The sequence below is a fragment of the Vulpes vulpes genome, chromosome 14, assembly GCF_048418805.1.
Source record: "Vulpes vulpes isolate BD-2025 chromosome 14, VulVul3, whole genome shotgun sequence".
Taxonomy (NCBI): Eukaryota; Metazoa; Chordata; class Mammalia; order Carnivora; family Canidae; genus Vulpes; species Vulpes vulpes.
In genome coordinates this window covers 90,771,180-90,791,789 of record NC_132793.1, presented here as the reverse complement: position 1 = coordinate 90,791,789, position 20,610 = coordinate 90,771,180, and the positions used below count along the sequence as shown (strand labels likewise).

General features: G+C 36.8%; 1 long non-coding RNA gene across 3 annotated transcripts in view; it reads right to left on the bottom strand.

The window, feature by feature from the left end:
- Positions 1 to 737: 737 nt before the first annotated feature.
- Positions 738 to 20,610, bottom strand: part of LOC112922145 (uncharacterized) — a 34,201-nt gene continuing 14,328 nt past the window's right edge. For 2 of the 3 annotated variants that reach the window (XR_003235394.2, XR_011997082.1), the window contains exons 4-5: positions 5,081 to 5,165; positions 738 to 1,162 (exon numbers count right to left, since the gene is read on the bottom strand). This is a non-coding gene — a long non-coding RNA (uncharacterized lncRNA). Of the gene's footprint in view, positions 1,163 to 5,080; positions 5,166 to 7,222; positions 14,545 to 20,610 lie in introns of all 3 variants that reach the window. The other variant, XR_011997081.1, reaches the window with a different exon arrangement.

Below are 20,610 nucleotides of genomic sequence, written 5' to 3'. Positions count from 1 at the left end.
TGCAAAAGTCCTAAAATACCACCATATAATGGGGACTAAAAAACCCATTCCTAAATTACAAGGCATCATTAAATATTTATAACTAAATGATAGCAAATATCAAACTTGTAGGATACAGCTAAATGAATGCTTTGAGGAAATGCTGCAGCCTTAGGAAATATTTTATTTTATTTTTATTTTATTTTATTTTTTAGTAGGGGAGACGGGGCAGGTGCAAAGGGAGAAGGAGAGAGAGAATCTTTAAGCGGGTTCTGCACCCAGCACAGAGCCGGACACAGGGCTAGATCTAATGACCCTGGGATTATGACCTGAGCTGAAATCAAGAGTCAGCGCCACCCCGGTGCCCCTTAATAAACGTAATGAAAGGGAATGCCTGGGTGGCTCAGCAGTTGAACCGCTGCCTTAGGCTCAGGGCATGATCCTAGAGTCCAAGGATGGAGTCCCACATCAGGCTCCCTGAAGGCAGCCCGCTTCTCCCTCTATCTAGGTCTCTGCCTCTCTCTGTGTGGAATAAATAAATAAAATCTTTTAAAAAAAAATAAGTATTTTAAAAGACTGAAAATAAGTGAATGAAATATCCAACCAAAGCAGATATTAAAGGAGGAGGAAAAACAAGTCCAAATAAGGTAGTGGAAAGGGTCTAGGCATAAGAGTAAAACTGCTTTCTTTAAAAAAAAAAGAACAACAACAACAAAATCAAGTACTGGTTCCTTGAAAAAGTGAGTATTATTTATAAATCTCTAGCAAGACTGATCAAGATAAATGAGAAGCCACAAATTAGCATAACCAGAAATGGAAAGGAAACACCTAGAGATAATTTTTTTTTTAGATTTTAATTTTTTTTTATGCAATCTCTACTCCAGATGCGGGGCTTGAACTCACAACCCTTGAGATCAAGAGTTGCACGTTCTACCAAGTGAGCCAGCTGGGTGTACCCATGGCTATAGATAAGTTATTATGTTAATAATATAAATAATTTTGTACCAATCCATTTGAAAATAATGATGAGGGGTGCTTGGGTGGCTCAGTCACTTGATCCTCTGCCTTTGGCTCAGGTCATGGTCCCATGGTCCTGGGATCAAGTCCTACTTGGGCTCTCAACTCAGTGGGGAGCCTGCTTCTCCCTCTTCCTCTGCCTGCTGCTCCTGCTTGTGCTCTCTCTCTGTCAAATAAATAAATAAATAAATAAATAAATAAATAAATAAATAAATAAGAATAATGATGAAATGCCAAATTTCCCCAAAATATTTTAATCACCAAATGGCTCAAAAACAAATACATTCTGAACAAGCCAGCAGCCATTAAGTAAATCTGAATCAGCAGTCTAAAACCTCTCTCTCCTCAACCAATTTCACAAGATAATCTTTACTACACAGAGCCCAAACTCTCTATTTATTACAAACTTTTTTTCAGAATAAAGAAATAGATAAAGTTCTTCAACTTTTTCTTTTTAATGTTATTATAACCCTATTCTCAAACCAGTAAAGGCCAGTGCAAAAGATAACTAAATGCCCAAATCACTTACAAGCATAAATGCAACTATAACAAAATAGTGTCGAGTCAAATCAATAATATATAAAACTAACACATCATTAATGAGTTGGATTTATATTACTAAGGCAAAGATATTTCAAATAATAAAGTCAATCAACCTAAAGAACAAAATGATATGATTATCTCAACAGATGCAGGAAAGTTGTAAATATAAACATTTAGTATCAATGATTTTGGCAAAGTGAGAAACTTTCTTAATCCAAAGATGATGTCATTTTTAGTATCGAACTTTCTAATGAATCCCCATAAAGTCAGGAAATAGTCAAGAGTTCCCAACTGGTATGCCTGAGTGGCTCAATGGTTGAGTGTCTGCCTTTGGCTCAGGTCATGATCCTGGAGTTCCAGGATCGAGTCCCACATCCAGATCTCCATGGAGAGCCTGCTTCTCCCTCTGCCTGTGTCTCTGCCTCTCTCTCTGTCTCTCTCCTGGATAAATAAATAAAATCTTTAAAAAAAAAAAAAGAGTTCCCACTTATTGGCATCACTAGAAAAATAGTGATGAAAATACCATACTAGAATTCCACACTAGAAATCCTAGTCCATAAAATATACAAAAAAGAAGCAAAGGCTTAAGATATATCTATAATAACAAAATGTTTTATTTATAAATAAAAATGATTATGTGTATCAGCCCCTGGGCTAAATCAAGCCTATTATAATCCAAATCCAGCCACGCCCATTGGTCTACGTATTGCCTATGACTGCTTTTGATCTACAATTGCAGAGTTATTAGTGATTGCATGACCCTCAAAGACAAGAATATTTGCCATCTGTCTTCTCCAAAAAAAGTCTGCACACCCTTGGTCTACAAAATAATAAATATGCAGTAGATCAAACAGAATAAATCAAACAACCCATAAACTAGTAGAATTAAAAAAATAACAGTTTCTGGGCTGAAAATCAATGTATAGAAAATCAGTAGCATCATCCTATGCCAGGATAATCTACTTGAGAGCTATATTCCAAAAAGAACAACTACTCACAATAACAATAAGATAAATAAACTATACAGCATATAGAAAAATACACCACACCTTTAAAAAAAGAATAAAACATTTTTGAAGGACATGAAATAAAAATCGGATAAAAATGCAATAAATGCTATTTCTTTGGCAAACTTTCCAATCATGATACAGCCAGCAAACTGCCCTGTTCCAGATTCTCAGATGCCCCTTGCCTGCCTGCTTGGCAGCTGTTTTGGTTATATCTGGATTCCCCAACAACATGTGGGGTGGACAGAAAAACAATAGATAATTTGGATGTGATTATGCCCAGTCTGCACAGAACAAATAAAGAACAAAATGAAGTATGAGAGTGAGAAAGACAAGAAAAGCCAATAACTGTTTTAGTTCTATAATTATAAGAATCCTAAAATATTAAAATTTACAGGATATTTATAATGTGTTAAGCTCAAAAATAAAGCCTAATGCACCTATGTTTCATCATAACCCTATGAAGAAGATATCATTATTGTTTTCAATTTTTACATGAGGAAACTGAGCTGGGGAGAGATTAGTGCCATTAACGAGTGACACAGCTAGGCATTCGGTAGGGATCCAAACTCAAGCAATGTAATTCCAGACCCTACTCTTAATCCTGACCCTGTGAAGTAGGTATTACTTCCTTCATTATTAGAGGTCATACTATTATCCTCACTGTCAGTTCCAGAAGCTTGGAATTCTGAAGTGACTTGACCAAATTCATCACTCTAGCCTTGAGATTCAAATGTGAAAGTTGACCAGATTCATATTCTTCCTACTGCAACCAACCATAGTCCAAAATAGAGTGACACTAGCAGGGGAGCAGGAGAAGAATAAAAAGCTTTAAGTATTAATTATTCATCAGATACTAGGATTTGGGGTGGAACAGACCTTCAGAAATGTCAATAGACTATACATTATTAATGGATTTATCAAAGTCAAGAATTTAAATATTTAAACATTTCTACCACTGAAACATAGGTAGCAAACCCCATAGTCACTAAAACTGTTTATAGCACATTAAATTTCTACCCTCAACTAATGATGTAGGGCTTCAATTTATCCAGTTCTAATAATTTGCTTTAGAAAGACAGGCCTGGGAGTCTCTGGAGAGAAGTGACAGGCAGGCAGGCATCCCAAGTTACTGATTCTCAATCTGCAAAACTGCTTCCTTCAACTGCTACATCATCTTTTAAGTGTCTTTTCATTCCATTCTAGGTAGAGATTTAATCCTTGATGATAATAGTTCAAAATAACCTTACCCTTTTATTTTCTTTAGAAGGTAGCCCATTCTTATTGTAGATTTAAGAAAAGAGAGATAATCTTTGACAACACTAACACCCCCTGAATACTGCCATAAAATTGCCTTAATCGAGAGACTTGCTTCTACCTCAGCCATGGGCCACCAAAGTACCTAGGATTTTGTGGGGCAAAGGTTGAGTCCGTGATGTAGAAGTAGAATTTGACCCCTCAATAAAGTAGTTAGTAAGCAAACTACTGCGTGTAAACGTTCTATTCAATGTCCGATGAACTAGCCCAAACCACCAGGTCAGAGTGTCTGAAGCTTCTGGACAGAGAATTAGTGCTAATAGAAGGAGTTTTCTGCTCAAGCACTCTGGATTAGGACATGATCCCAGGCAGCTGCTGGAATTACTGCAATAGCTTTGAAGCCTCTCAAGAAAGTCACCTTGGGTCAGTCATGGTCAGTCCGGGTTGAAAGCCCCATTCAAGCAGGATGAAATACAGCACAGCTGAATAAAGAACTCAACATTTGAGGCAGGAGAGTAATTCTTGGATATACCAGATGACTGGTCTGCTTCAGATTCCTGACCCAGTCAGCTTTGATTTCCTAGGCTCAGTAATGGGTAAGACCAAGACTGCAAATTGGATATCTTTTGTATGTAGTGCTGAGTGATACTAAAGCACCTAGTAAAGATCTTGTTGCCACATGATAGGTATTAGTAATAATAGGTCAGTCTTGATGTATTTCCAAAATGTCAAAGCATGATCATCAGATAGGCCTTGCTGCCTCAACATTTTAATCATATATACTAGGCTGATTTGTCCCAGCTAGCTGGGTGTGGTTAAAACGGAGCAAAGAGGATTTCATTCAATCTGGCTTAAAAAATTACCAATAATTATCAAATTATTGGCCAGGATCCAGGTGAGAAGTCACTGCATAAAAGCAAAACAAATGGTCCCCAAAAGAAACAGCATTGACTTTAAGGGAAGAGAAGAAAACGGCCAAAAGTCTGAATATTCCATCTGAGACTGAAGGCAATCTGGCATTCATATAAGAGCAGGCTGGTAAAGACGTATAATAAACAAAGTAAAAAGAAAAATTCATAGACAAAAATACAATTAGCACAATATAAAGTAGGGCATAGAATAATAGTGAGGCACAGGATAATAAAATGTACAGTTAACCTCCAAATAGTAATTTAAAAGCCCAATTTGAGGGGCACATGGGTGGCTCAGTTGCTTACCCATCCAACTCCTGATTTAAGCTGAGGTCATGATCTCAGAGTCATGGGATCAAAACTTACATTGGGCTTTATGCTCAGCATGGACTCTTCCTGGGATTTTCTCTCCTTCTCCTTCTGCATCTCCCCCTGCTTGCACCTGTACACTCTGTAAAAAATAATAATAATACAAATAAATTAATAAAATTAAAAAATAATATGAAATGAAAAAATAAAAGTCCAATTTGGCAATGTAAAGCAAAAGACAAAAGAAATATGAATTCTTCAAAAACAACTTGAGTTTTTATAACTAAAGTGCCACCTAAATGCCAAAAAGAAGTACTGAAAGGAGTCGCATATTACTAGATATATCCTGCTATTAATTCTGAATTTAAAAGTTAATTCTAAAAAATACTACTCAGAACTTTTAGAAAGATAAAACAATTTTATTTAAAAGGATAGGGAAACAAACATGCTTAATTTATTGTAAGATGCTAAAGACTAAAAACACAATGAAGAAATATCTACAGTGTTCTGAAGAAAATGTTGTGAACCTTAAATCTTTTAGCCAGCCATATTATCATTTGCACATAAAGACCAACTAAATATTTCTTCTGTTGTATAAGGATTCAGAAAATATACTCCCAGATTTTTCTTTTCTGGAAAAGGATATTACTCCATTATATATTCTAGCCAATTAAAAACTATATGTACATATCCAAAAAAAGAGAAAAACCTTGGATATAAAAAATACTAGAGGTAAAGGCAACTAGTAAACCCTAGGACTATATCAAAACAAGGGTGACAATGCATTTCTAGAGTTTAATGCAACTGCTCAGAACAGATACTTTTATAAACAAGACAAATAAATAAAAATTTTAAGTTTCTAAAATACAGAATTAGATTTTAAAAATAAAAAATTTTAAAGGTTTTTTTAAAAATCTGGAGCTAAAATAATGATTTTTAGAATTACAAATATTATCAAACCTGGGTCTTAGGAAGCAGAGGAAGACAAATTGAAATTTTTAGAAATGCAAAGGTTTTATTCTCATCAGAGATTATAGATATTAATGTGACAGTAAAACATAGGCTCAAGAATATAAAAATTTAGGAGTACGTTTTGGAAAGGAAATATGGCTGAAAAAAGAATAAGGAATATTCTATGATGCTGATACATAGTGTGCTACCTTTTTGAAAAATCATGCTGCACACTTTTGATCTAAGCAATTTTCTATATGCATGTTATACTTTTTAAAATTGATCTTAAATTCTAGAAACTATAAGGTAGGGATCCCTGGGTGGTGCAGCGGTTTGGCGCCTGTCTTTGGCCCAGGGCGCGATCCTGGAGACCCGGGATCGAGTCCCACATCGGGCTCCCGGTGCATGGAGCCTGCTTCTCCCTCTGCCTGTGTCTCTGCCTCTCTCTCTCTCTCTCTCTCTCTCTCTGTGACTATCATAAATAAATAAAAAAAATAGAAACTATAAGGTATTATAATCAAAGTTGTAGGATATAAGTTAATATATAATATCCACCACTTTCCTATATACCAGCAATGAATAAAAAGGAATTTAAAATTAAAATCACAATACCGGGCAGCCCCGGTGGCGCAGCGGTTTGGCACCATGGTTTGGCGCCGCCTGCAGCCTGGGGTGCCATCCTGGAGGCCCGGGATCGAGTCCCACATCAGGCTCCCTGCATGGAGCCTGCTTCTCCTTCTGCCTGTGTCTCTGCCTCTCTCTCTGTGTGTCTATGAATAAATAAATAAAATCTTTAAAAAAAATAAAAATAAAATCACAATACCATTTTAATAACACCTCCCCAAAATTAAATACTTAGGTATAAATCTAACAAAATATGTACAAGAGCTATATTAGAAAAATTACAAAACTCTGATGAACAAAATCAAGGAATACCCAAATGAATGGAAAGATATTCCACGTTTATGGATAGGAAGGCTCAACATTGTCAAGATGTTAATTCTTCCCAACTCTAATTACAGATTCTACATAATCTCAATCAAAATATCAGCAAATTATTTTGTGGATATTGAAAAACTGATTCTAAAGTTTATACTGAGAGGCAAAAGACCCAGAATAGACAGCTTAATTTTGAAGAACTAACATTATCCAACTTCAAGACTTACTATAAATCTAGTATTTGCCATTGGCAAAAGAAAAGACAAATAAATCAGGGGAACAGAATAGAGAGTCCAGAAACATACTCACATAAGTATATGATCTTTATCAAAGAAGTAGAAACAATACAAAAGGGAAACAATAGTCTTTTCAACAAATGGTGATGGAGCAACTAGATATTCACCTTAAAAAAAAGAAGAAGACTAATCTAGACACTGACTTTACACCCTTCACCAAAACTAGCTTAAAATAGATCATAGATTTAAATGTAAAACACAAAACTATAAAAGTCCTAGGCAAAACATGGGAGAAAATCTAGACAAATGAGTATGGTGATGACTTTTTAGATATAGTACCAAGGGCACAATCCATGAAAGAAATAAGTTGGATTCCATTAAAATTAAAAACTGCTCTATGAAAGACAGTGCCCCAGAGAATGAGAAGACAAGTCACATGCTGGGAGAAAATATTTATAAAACACACATCTGATAAAAGATTTTTCAAAAATACAAAGAACTCTTAAAATTCAACAATAAGAACACAAACAACCTGATTTTAAAATGGGCCAAATACCTTTAAAAAATGAACCAATGGGGCATCCCAGGTGGCTCAGCAATTTAGTGCAGCCTTCAGCCCAGGGCCTGATCCTGGAGACCCAGGTTAGAGTCCCACGTCAGGCTCCAGGCATGGACCCTGCTTCTCCCTCTGCCTGTGTCTCTGCCTCTCTTCCTCTCTCTGTATCTCTCATGACTAAATAAATAAAATCTTTAAAAAAAAAAGAACCAATGAATATATAGATATGGAAAATGAGCATATGGAAAAATGTTCAACATCATGTCATTAGGGAAGAGAAAATTAAAACAATAAAATATTTCTATACACCTATGAGAGTGGCCAAAATCTAGAACACTGACAACACCAAATGCTGGTGAGGATGTTGGAGCAAAAGGAAGTTTCATTCATTTCTGGTAGGAGTGCAAAATGGTACAGTCACTTTGGAAGACAATTTGATGGTTTCTCACAAAACTAAACATGTTCTTACTATAACATCCAGCAATCATACTCGTTGGTATTTGGCCAAAGGAGTTGAAAACTATGTCCACACAAAAATCTGCACATGGATGTATATAGCAGCTTTATTCATAATTGCCCAAATTTGGAAGTAACCAAGATATTCTTCAGTAGGTGAATGGATAAATAAACTGTGGCGCATCCAGACAATGAAATATTTTCTAGAACTAAAATTAAATAAGCTATTAAGCCATAAGAAGAAGTGAAAGAAATGTAAATGCATATTGCTAGGTGAAAGAAGCCAATCTGAAAATATTACATACTGTATGTTTAACTTTATGACATTCTGAAAATTGCAAAACTGTGAAAATAGGAAAAAGACCAGCGGTCAGAGGGGAAAGGAAGATTAAGTGAAAAACAAAGGATTTTTAGGGCAGTGAAACTATTCTCTATGATAATGTAATGGTGGATACACGTCATTACACAATTCCCCAAACTCAGAATATACAACACCAAAAGTGAACCCTAGTATGAGCTATGGAGTTTTGGTGACTATGATGTGTCAATGTAAGTTCATCTATTGTGATAAATCCACCTCCCTGGTGTGGGATGTCGATAATGGGGAAGTTATGTATGTGTGGAGGCAGGGGTATATGGAAAATATCTGTATTTTTCTCTTGATTTTGCTGTGACCCTAAAACTACTCTAAAAACTAAAATCTAAAAAAAAAATTATCTCAATGCCTAAAAACAAGATTAGAAATTCCAAATTGTTACAGGTAAAATAGAACAAATAAAATTTGATCAACCAGTCAAAAATCAAGAAAAGGACTAAAGGAACAATATAAATACAGTAATTATAGGGCTATAAAATAAGATAGTAATCAAATCAAATAAAAAAGATAGTAATCAATATAAATGCTAAAGGGTTAACTTCACCTTTTAAGAGTAAACAATTCTTTCCGATTAAGTAAAAAAAATTAAAAAAAAGTAAAATCCAGCTCTATGCTGTTCAAAAACAAAAGCACTAAACCAAGAAGAGCCATAACACAGGAATATGTGCTATGGCTGGTAAGATATGCCAGGTAAATAGGAACAAAAAGAAAAAACAAAGCAACATCCATACCAGACAAATTAGAAAGCATGAAACGGTGTTTTACTCAGGTCTAACCAGGGAAACAGAAACCACTTTAAGGATCTTCAATAGCAGGAATGTGGGGCAGAGAACTATTTTTTTAGAAGATTTTTATTTATTTACTCATGAGAGACACAGAGAGAGAGAGGCGGAGACATAGGCAGAGGGAGAAGCAGGCTCCCTGTGGGGAGCTCAATGCAGGACTTGATCCCAGGACCCCGATCACAGCCTGAGCCAAAGACAGATGCACAACCACTGAGCCACCCGCATACCCCTACAGGTGTTATTTTAGGTGTGGAGGTGCTGAGATATCAGTAAAGGGAGAGTGTGGTTATACCAGGAGAGAGTCAATGTCTCTAGTACCTGGGGGTGCCAGCATCACTGTCTGGCAGAGGGTAGATTCACAAGGAAGTGCAGTTGAGACAGGAGTCAGAAAGGAAGGGGTGATAAGTACCCTAGCTTTTCTGTTTCTCCAGTTTTATCCCCCTCCAGGGCTTCTCACTGGCCAAACCCATCTGAAAATGAGCCAACAAAGGAGCCTGGGAACCACAGCCTCACCATGTCAGCCCCTCCCCCCCCCCCCACCGCATCAGACAGTGAGGGGCAGAGGTGGGGCAAAGAATAGGAATGGATACAAAAGTCTGAGGACCAACAAAGAATTTGAAAGAAATGCTTTTAATATAGATAAGAGGTATAATCCACCAAGATCATATACGAAGCATGCATCTCTATGCCCTGAACAATACTGCTTTTTTAAAAAACATAAAGCAAAAACCTCCATGGATGAGACAAATGGAAAGGAACTTCTGGGAACAGAAATCTTTAATGTAAACTTCTAACGTAAACCCCTCTTCCATCCTCTACCCTCTTTGAGGGGAAGGCAAAGAACTGCTGAATTTCACATTGAGTCAGCAAGGTAGAGTAGTAGAGAGTCATGTAGCAAAGCCATAGGACTGAGAGAATGAAGAATGTATATGAAAGAGAGGGTCCAAGGAATTAAAAAGAATCCTACAGAGATTTAGGCTTCCTTAAACACCACAGAAGGAAATACTCAAGACTGTGAAAGTTGCATTGTGTGTGTGTGTGTGTCTGTGTGTGTCTTGTGCACCTGGACCCAGACATCTCAAGAGGAGGTGCTGGCCTGCTGGTGACCTGGAAATGCCATGAAGCTGATTCTGCACATGTGAGAAAAATTACATAAACTTTAATTAGCTGGAACTACCAGGGCAAGAAGGAACCAAATACAAAAGCCACAGGAACCCAGTCAGGTCTCCCCCTCCATCAGCTCTGCAGACTCTCTCCAGGATCCATTTGACAAAAACCTATCACAGAGGCAGCTGGCAGGAAAGCAATGTGATTTGAAGAATCCCAGTCTTCTTACATTATAAGAAGCAAGGGCATAGACAGGTACGTAAAGTTGGAAAGAGTTTTCCCATGTGAATACAGTCACACTAACTAGAGCCCTAGTCATGTACAGAGTAAAGATACTTTATTTCCAATATCATTAAAGACATTTTCCTTTTAAAGATAACTGTCTTAGCTATAATTTACACTTATTGGAATTGGCCAAATTATCACTTTTTTTTCAGGGTAAGTCACCTTTCATATGGTTTCTGAAAATTGTCCATACCACCTCTAAACCTTTAAAAGCATATATTTATTTGTTTACCTAATAAAATATGTACAAAATTTACTAATGTGACACGATGATATATAAGGATTAACAATGGAGTCTTTTGTGACAATTTTATTTGGAGACAAACGTGAAAAGAATTACATAAAATAAACAGTATGTTAGACAACAATAAGTGCTATGGGGAAAAAAATAAAGGCAGATAAGGAGATATGAACTACTAGGGGTCACATTTTAGATGTGTTACAAGGGAGATCTCACTGACAAGGTGAGCAGAGATCTGAATAAAGTGAGGACAGTAGCCATAAGGATACCTGGGGAAAGAGAACATTCCAAAGACAATGATATGTGCAAAGGCCCCAGGGTGGAGCATACCTAACTGCAGACTCAAAGCCATGACTTCTTGGATTCATCATGATACTGCTTTTACCCCTAAAGATGTTAGCTTTGGGAGGATGTTACATCCAATACACACAAATGCATACACATCAAATTTGTTTGATTTTACATGTTATTATTATATGAGTATACTTTTTGGCATTTTGGCAGTTCTAGCAACATAGGCGTTACTATATATATATTTTTTTTTTAATGTAATGTTAGAGTTAAAAACAAAACCAATGAATACAACACAGTTTGAATTATAACTGTATTTTAATTTTACTGCTAGGAATTTATCTTTAAACCAATAAAGATTGTAATTTTCATTTTCAAAAGACATGTTAATTATTCCAAACAGACATTTTAAAGGAAGTTGATTGTGTTTATACTTTCTGTCAATGTAAGTTTAATATTTTCAATTAAATATTTTAATTGGTTGTTCATAAGGTAACTTTTCAAAAGACACAATCATTTTCAAGAACTGGAGACATCCAAACACCATCTTAAAATTCAATTAGTTTATAATGCATTTGAATAAATTATAGCTTTAAGGACAGCTCTTTTAGAAGGCTGAACAAGATTAGCTTAAACAATTAAAATTCTGTTACCTATATAGCTAGTGTGAATGCAAAATTTATTTAACTTATTATTATTATGAAATATTTAATACATGCTAACAAGTAAATAATATAAAGGTATAAGGTATAAAAATAGTTGTAAAATACTCATAAACCTTCCACAAAAGTTAACAGAACATTAGCAATATTTTTGAAGCCTGCCCCAACCTGATATGTTATACCCTCTTCCTCTCTATGCCTGTTCCCCTCCCTCTCTTCCATTATCTCTCAGGAGTGACTAGTCTTCCAAAATTTGTATGCATCACTTTCTTGTTTGAATTCAAACAAACTCGTCAAAGTGTATGAATCGGGATTCATACACTTGTTTGAATTCAAACTTGTCAAACTGTATGAATCCCTAGACAATATATTTTATATGCCTCTGAGCTTATAACGAATGGTATGATGCTGTGTTTTTACTGCAACTTTCTTTTTTCATTTAACACTGTGATAAGACTTGTCGATATTGAGGTATATAAGCTGCCCTGAACTCATTTTCATTGCTACCCAGGATTCTATGGTATGAATATATCACAATTCATTCATTTTCCTATCAATGAGCCTTTGCTTGTTTTTAAAACTTTGCTATTATAAGCATTGCTGCTATGAATACTTGAACACATTTAGGTATTTCAAGTGTATCCCTAGGTTGTAGATTATACACACCTTCAATTTTAAAAATTAATGACAAATTCTTTTACAAAATGTATGCATAAATTGATACTCTCACCAGCAATGAAAGCCCTGTGATTTCTGCAGCTTACTGCCTGAAGAGTGTTTCTGATTCATAGAGCAGAGAAACAGAGCCAAGGAAGAAACAGGCAGACTTCCTGATTTGAAGAGACAACGTTAAGAGTCTGGGGAGACCAAGGTGGCTAGTGCCTATAGAATGGCTTAATAAAGGAAAGCGAAGTACTCACAAAAAAAAAAAAAAAGGCTTAATAGAGAGAAGAGAGCAGGTCAGAGATACAACTATGGGAATCTGCTGAGGTCCTCCCTCAAGCATTCAGCTTAGTACTAGTCAGTGCATGTGTGCAAAGAAACTACCTAAGGTTGAGGAAAGAATCACCTGGAAGTAGTAGAGGTAACAGAGCTCTGATTCATAGAAGACTGAAAATGATGCCTGTTCCCACTGGCCAAATTGGAAAACCTCCTGATTCAAAAGGCATTAGGCAGACTGCTCAGAAGGCTTTGCCTCTGTAGTGGGGAATAATTAGCCATAGACTGAGCACTGCTTCAGTCCCTCCTAACAAATCATAAAGATGTGACAGTTAAATTCCCTCTAAATAATTGCATCCCAGAACAAAGTTCAAGATCTTTTAGAATACAAAAATATCCAGCACTCAAAAAATGTAAAATTTATAGTGTCTGATATCTAATAAATTTGCCATGCATGCAAAGAGAAGCAAAGTAAGTACAACCTGTAATGTGAAAAAAAAAAACCTCAACTAAAACTGACCCACAACTAACATGGATATTAAAATTAGCAAAGACATTAAAACATTTATTATACTGTATTTCATGTGCTCAAAAAGTAACACAGACACAGAAGACATAAAGAAGATCCAAATCAAAGATCCAAAGGTGAGAACTACAATGTATAAGCTAAAAGATACACTAGATGGCATTAACTGCAGGTTAGAGATTGTGGGGGAAAGATTAGTGAACATGAAGACATAAAAAAGAGAAACTATCCAAAACAAAACAAAGCAAAAAAGAAAGATTGAAAAATGAACAAAGGGACATCCCAGGGAGCCATGGGATAATTTCAGTCAGCCTAAGTTTAATTGTAGGGCAATAGGGATGGGTAGAAAAAAATATTTGAGGGGTGCCTGAGTGGCTCAGTTAAAGCAACTCACTCTTAGTTTCAGCTCAGGTCATGATCTTGGGGTCATGAGACCAAACCCCAAGTGGGGCACCCAGGTGCCCCATAAATAAAATGTTTAAAATTTTTTGAAAAGAATAATGGTTGAAAATTTTACAAACGTGACATAAATTCTAAACTCATTAATCCAAGAAGCTCAATGAAACCTACATCATAGTCAACTTCTCAAACACTGATAAAGAGAAAAATATTAAAATTAATCAGAGGGAAATTACGTGTGATATACAGAGGCACAAAGGTCAGGATGACAACATATTTCTCCTTGGAAACAATGTAGGTATTATGACAGTGAAGCAACATCTGTAAAGTAGTAAAAGAAAACACTGGCAACTTAGAGTTCTAATCCAGTGAAAAAACATTTCAAAAACAGAAGTCAAAATAAGAACTTTCTCAGGGTTGCAGTAACTAAAGAATACATTAGCAGCAGACACTATAAATATGCTAAAGGAAGTCATCCTAGCGAGGAGAAAATGATACCATTTGGAAATATAGATCTATATACAAATGAATCTATAAAAAGGAATGAAAACACTATAAACTATGACTACATGGGTAAACAGGTGTTTTTCTTTGTTTAAAAGATAATTGGGGGGCGCCTGGGTGGCTCAGTGGTTGAGCGTCTGGCTTTGGCTCAGGTGATCCTGGAATCCTGGGATCGGGTTCCACATCAGGCTCCCCTCAGGGAGCCTGCTTCTCCCTCTGCCTGTGTCTCTGCCTTTCTCTCTCTGTGTTTCTCATGAATAGATAAAGCCTTAAAAAAAAAAAAAAAAGAAAGACAGTTGGTTGTTTATTTCTTTCTTTTTTTTTAAGTAGCCTCCATGCCCAATGTGGGTCCTGAACTCATGACCCTGAGATCAAGAGTTGCATCCCCCTACTGACTAAGCCAGTCAAGTGTCTCAATAATTGATTATTTAAAGTAAAAATGGTAACAATGTTCTGTAATGTTTATAACATATGTAAAAGTAAAATATATTACAACAATAACACAAAAACTACAGGGAGATATTAGCTTAAGTGTCCTTAACTGTAAGTTAATTGGTACATTATCACTTGAAAATAGGCTGCATAAGTAAAAATGTATTTTTTAAAATCAATAAGCTAGCAAAAGGGATAAAAATGGAATCATATTAGATTGGATTCTACCTACCCTTATATCTTTATTCTCTGCTTTAATTTTACTCTGAAACTTAGGGATAATGTATCAATCTAAATTTAAGATAAACTTTAAGTAACTATAAGTATAAAAATTGTATAGGAAACTTAAAAATAGGTAATAACTATAAAAACATCTGACCAAGATAAAGAAGAGAAATGAAAATCTTTGATTTAATGACAAAAAAACATAATCTAAATATATGACTAATATACCTGCATATGTGAGAGGATTTATTTACCATTCAGGAAGTGGGTTGAAATTCCTCTCACATATTCAAAAGTATTGTTATATAATCACTTCGTGGTCTATGTAGCAATGTGATTTTGAGTTGAATCATGAATGCCAGAACTGTAATTGTACCCTGTTTAGTAACTGTGGACTGAAAGGAAGTGCATAAGCAATACTACAGTTGACAAATAATGTAAATTCTCTTGTAGCTCATCACAAAACTGCTGTTCTCAGAGTTAAAAATCTTTAAAGTCCCTGGAAAGCCACACTTTGCATTCAATGTAGAAAATATTTGTCTTTAGCACACACACCTACATATGTGTTTAATGCAACACTAGATATGGCATAAAAAGAAAATTCACAATAACCATTTTTAAAAAGAGTTTTGATTTTGGAACAATTCAGAATTAGTGATTAATGAAGTTAATTAACAACATGGTATATATTCATAAACTACTTTCAATTACACTAAAAATCATCATCTTTCTTAAATCACAGAGATAGCCATAGGAATACATAGTAGAAATGAGATATATTTTTCACTATTACAACAAAATTGTAAAATACCTAGGAATAAATAAAATGAAAACACAAAAAAAATGTACTTGAAGAAAACAATAAAATGCTAATGAAGGACATCAAAGAAGACCTGAACTAATGTTCTAGGATGCCAAAACTATATTTTAAAGATGGCAATTCTCCACAAATAATCAGTGCAGCCTCCAACTAAAATTCTAACAGAATTTTTTTGAATTAATGGACTTCATTTTTTAGAGAAATTTATGACTACAGAAAAATCGAGTAGAAAGTAGAGGGTTCCCATATATTCCTTTCTCCTGCCCTCCATTTCCTAGTATTACCATCTTTCATGGATATGGTATACTTATTACAAATGATGAACCAATATTGACACATCATTATTAACTGAAGTCCACGGTTTACATTGACTTTTTATGTTGTACAGTTTATTTTTGTTTTGGTATTCATGAATTCATAATATCATAATGTATAATGTCCATCAGTACATTATCACATAGAATAGTTTCACTACCCTAAAAATCCCCTGTGCCCCACAGGAATTTTTAAAACAGGAACCCAATGACCTGATTCTAAAATCATCTGAAAGAAAAAAAAATGCATGAAAACCAATAAGGATTTTTTGACAAACAAGAACAAAAAGAGATGTTGTCTTATCAAATATTAAAACATAATAAAAAGTCATAGAAGTTGAAATAGTGGTGTATAAATGCAAAAATATGTATGTAGATTAATGGGACACAAGATAAATCCCAAAATTAAGCATATATTTATGGAAATATAGATAGCTATTTCAAATTAGTGATTAAAAGCATTTAATAAAAATACAAAATTAGTTCTTATATCATACCCAATAATACCCACGTTTAAAAGCCCAAACATAACAATATTATAAATAAAAATATAGAATATAAGACAATACCTTAATAACTTTGTAGGTAAGAAAATCCATTAGCTCACTCAGGGATTGATTGAAAATTGGGAGAGGATTGAATAATAACTTTTATTGTAAATCTCTGTATCACTTTCAGAATTAAATAGTACATAGAAAAAGAAAAAACAATGAGGTTTCTTTTGTGACTATCTTCTCTGATCAGGAAAAAAATGTACTTACACAACTTTTCCAAACAATGGTGGTGTCATAAAAATCTTTAATTTGTGCATACTGTAAAAGAAAATTGTCAGTTCATATTTAAAATGAAGTTCATATTCCTAACAAGGAGCCATGTAAAACATTAAAATATAATCTTATGGAAAACAGGATTAAGAAGGTGTTTTCAAAAGTCTTGCCTTGGCAATTACTCACTAGAAATAATTTCCTTGATTCTTATTTTTTTGCAAATGTATTCTCAACTCAAAAAAAGTGGTGTCTTTTCATGGTTTCATCGTGGAGCAAAAAGCCCAGTCACTGATTGACCTGTGGACACTGGTTCTTCTCATCACAGCACAGGATCACGCTGACCATAAAATTTATTGCTCAAACCAGGACTTTTTTTGACAGTGAAAGGGAGCCCTTCAATAATTACACCCAGGCAGCAAGCATCAACTAGCACTGTCCTGGGAACACGAAGATGAATGACCAACTATGGGGAAAGCTTGTGACGTTCTGTCCCTTTCCTACCTCTTTATACTTGTTCTCCACCAGTGCTTCCTCCGGTGATAGGAATTCCACACTACTAGTTTCTAAATTATGCCATTATTCCACACCTTCAATGTGTTGCATATTCAAAGCCCTCTGAAGAATTCAGTAATTACTATTGAGTAATTCAGAAACTCCTACTGTGCTTTTAAATGCATGCTCAGATGGTTAACTCTTCCGAAGGACCTCCAGGGTCATCCTCTTCCTGTATCAAGAGCCAGTCACTGAGCATCTACACTGTGCTCTACTTTGCAGGGCTACTCAAGGTAGACATCACATTTGTGTTCTGGAAGCTTAGAATCTGGGATAACTCTGGACCTTGAAATGCTTCTACTACTATGATTGTTTCACTGTATAACATCTACCTTGCCATGCTTTATAGAACTACCAAGGTTTGGGGAGCCTGGGTGGCTCAGCTGGTTAAGTGCTCCACATTCAGTTTAGAGTCTGCTTGGGATTCTCTCTCTCTCCCTCTACCCTTCCCTGCCTCCATTTGTGTGTGCATGCTCTGTTTCTCTCTCTCTCAAATAAATTTTTAAAAACTTAAAAAAAAAAAAAAAAAGAACCATCAAGGTTCTGTAAAGACAAATATTTCAACAGACTTCTGTGTCTGGCAACATCCTGACCCTCCTTTGGAAAAATTAGCCTTCCCTCACTGCATATGGTCTCGGTAAGGATGTTAATTAACTACTGCTGGGACTCCTGGGTGGCTCTGAGGTTGAGTGTCTGCCTTTGGCTCAGGTCGTGATCCCGGAATCCTGGGATCGAGTCTCACACTGGGCTCCCTGCAGTGTGGGCTCCCCCACACTGGGCTCCCCAGGCTCCCTGGAGAGCCTGCTGCTTCTCCTCTGCCTATGTCTCTGCCTCTCTGTCTGTGTGTCTCTCATGAATAAATAAATAAAATCTAAAAAAAAAAAAATAATTAACTACTGCTATATAACAAACCATGCCCAAACCTAGAGATTTAAAACGTGCACTGATTTGGTTGATGGGTCTGCAAGTTAGGGGGGAAGTTCTGTGGATATGGGCTGGCCAGGCTGATGCTGGAGGCTTACCTATGCATCTATAGTCAGTCGGAGGGGTCACTGGAGGCTCGCTCTTTGTGGTGGTTTTAGGATGTGTCCAAACATTCTTTCATGTTCTCCCTTTCAAAAGGTGAAACCTAATTCTCCTTCCCTTGAATATGGGCCAAACATATTGACTCATTGCTAACAAGCAGAATGTGGCAGAGCAGCGAAGGTAGGAGACTTCTGAGGCTAGGGCCTCAAAGGCACTGCCACTTCCAGCTTGCCCTCCTCAATTGCTTGCTCTGAGGTGGGGAGGGACAGGGGGGATCCATTTTGTTGCCTCTGGAGAGAGGCCCTGCTGGGGGGGTAACTGACACCTCCAGCCAATAAGCAATACCAAGTCACCAGCCATGAGGAGGGAGTCACCTTGGAAGTGAATCTTCCAGCCTCAGAAGATTACTGGCTTAGCCTACACCTTATCTGAAACCTCAAGCCAGGACCTCCCATCTAAGCTGCAACTGGATTCCTGACTTCAGAATCAACAGCCATTGTTGTTTTAAGCCGCTAGTTTGGGAAATAATCTGATTCATGGTAGTAGATAGTAGATACACTGGATAAGATGACCTCAGCTGGGACAACTCGCTTCCACTCCATACCTCTCATCCTCCATCATGCTAGCCAGGCTTCCAAGAAAGGGAGCAGAAGCTCCTGAGACCATTGAGCCCAGCTTCAGAAATGGCCTGCCACCTACTCTTGCCTAAAGCAGGTCTACTGGGCCAGCTCAGGTTCAAGGGTGGAGACATAAATACCTGCCCCTGGATGGAACATCCTGCAAAGTCACATTAGTCAAAGGAGTAGGGAAACATTTGGCTGGCTCAGTCTGTAGAGCATGGGCTCTTGATCTTGCAATCATGAGTTCAAGTCCCATATTGGGCACAGAGCCTACTTAAGAAGGAGGGGGCATGGATAACAAGAGGGAGATAATTAATAGGAGTGGGTTAACCAAGGCCACTTTGGCAAACAGCTACCACAACAAAATGGTCCCTTGACTGAAAGAAGGAAGGTCAACTGCTCCCCGCCCCAGGAATCTTGACTGACTGACTCAAGAGGAAGAAGAAATGGTTTCATCCCAACAATGAGCAATGTGAAATGGCTGCGCTTTAGTTCCTGATGTCAAGATTTCTTGAGTTTGTCTACGTCCTCTCTTGCCCTGTGTCTCCTTCCTCAGATTTTCCTTTTGGAAACTACCATAGTACTTTCCAATAAGCACCCTCCTTTCCTACTATAATCAGCCAGAATTTGTTTCTATTGCTGACCCCCGGAGAACGCAGCCAGAGGGTTCTTGGCAGCACTCAGCATAGGCCTGCATGGTCTGCTTAGGAAGTAAGTGTCCCTTGCCAAAGCAGGAACCAGAAGATGCCATAAACAGTACCGTGAGATCCCTCAGATGATGACTAGCATGCAGAAAACCCTTTGAAAAAGTCCTTAAACATCCTTAAGGACAAATGTAATACAAATGCAAAGCAGCAGCAATAAACACTGTAGAAACCACTCTGGAATGTGATTTTTCCGTAAGGGCTGAATTGTTTAGTAGCATTTCCATGTGGCAGTGCTGCTGTATGCCAGGCCTCTCACGTGCCAGGAGAGGCCAAAGTGCTTGGCAATTGGACCAAATATTCATATTCAGGCTAGGAAGGCAACTGTCTCATGGCTCCTGCCTCCCGTTGACATATGGCAGCTGCAGGCCCCGGTTCTATTAGCTCATCTATTGTACTATAGTTTTACAATCACTCTGGGCATGAAATACTTAATGATTTCCACTGACGGCTGGTCATGTTTCCTTACTAATTCCCTACACCAATCGGGGATGACAGAAGGTATCAACTCCCTCCTCGGGTATTTAAACTGTGAATAGTCATCTATATGCAGAAAGTGTGCCCACAAACTTTTGAGAACTTTGCTTACACAGAGCCCAGAGACAAATGCTGCAGAATCAGACGCAGGAGCAAACGCTGCAGGATCCGATGACATTAGGCAGCTTCTAAAAGAAACTCATTAGCATTTTGAGTTTTGGGTCTTTTTTTCCTTTTTGTTTTGTTTTGTTTTGTTCTGTTTTGTTTTGTTTTTAGGTTGAAGTTCTAGCAGTTGTCAATCAGGGACTGGCGTGGCACTTGCAGCAGAGACAGTATGTCAGAGTGGTTAGAAGTACCGCCTTTTAGTCTGAAAACTGTGAGTTTCAATTTCACTCCA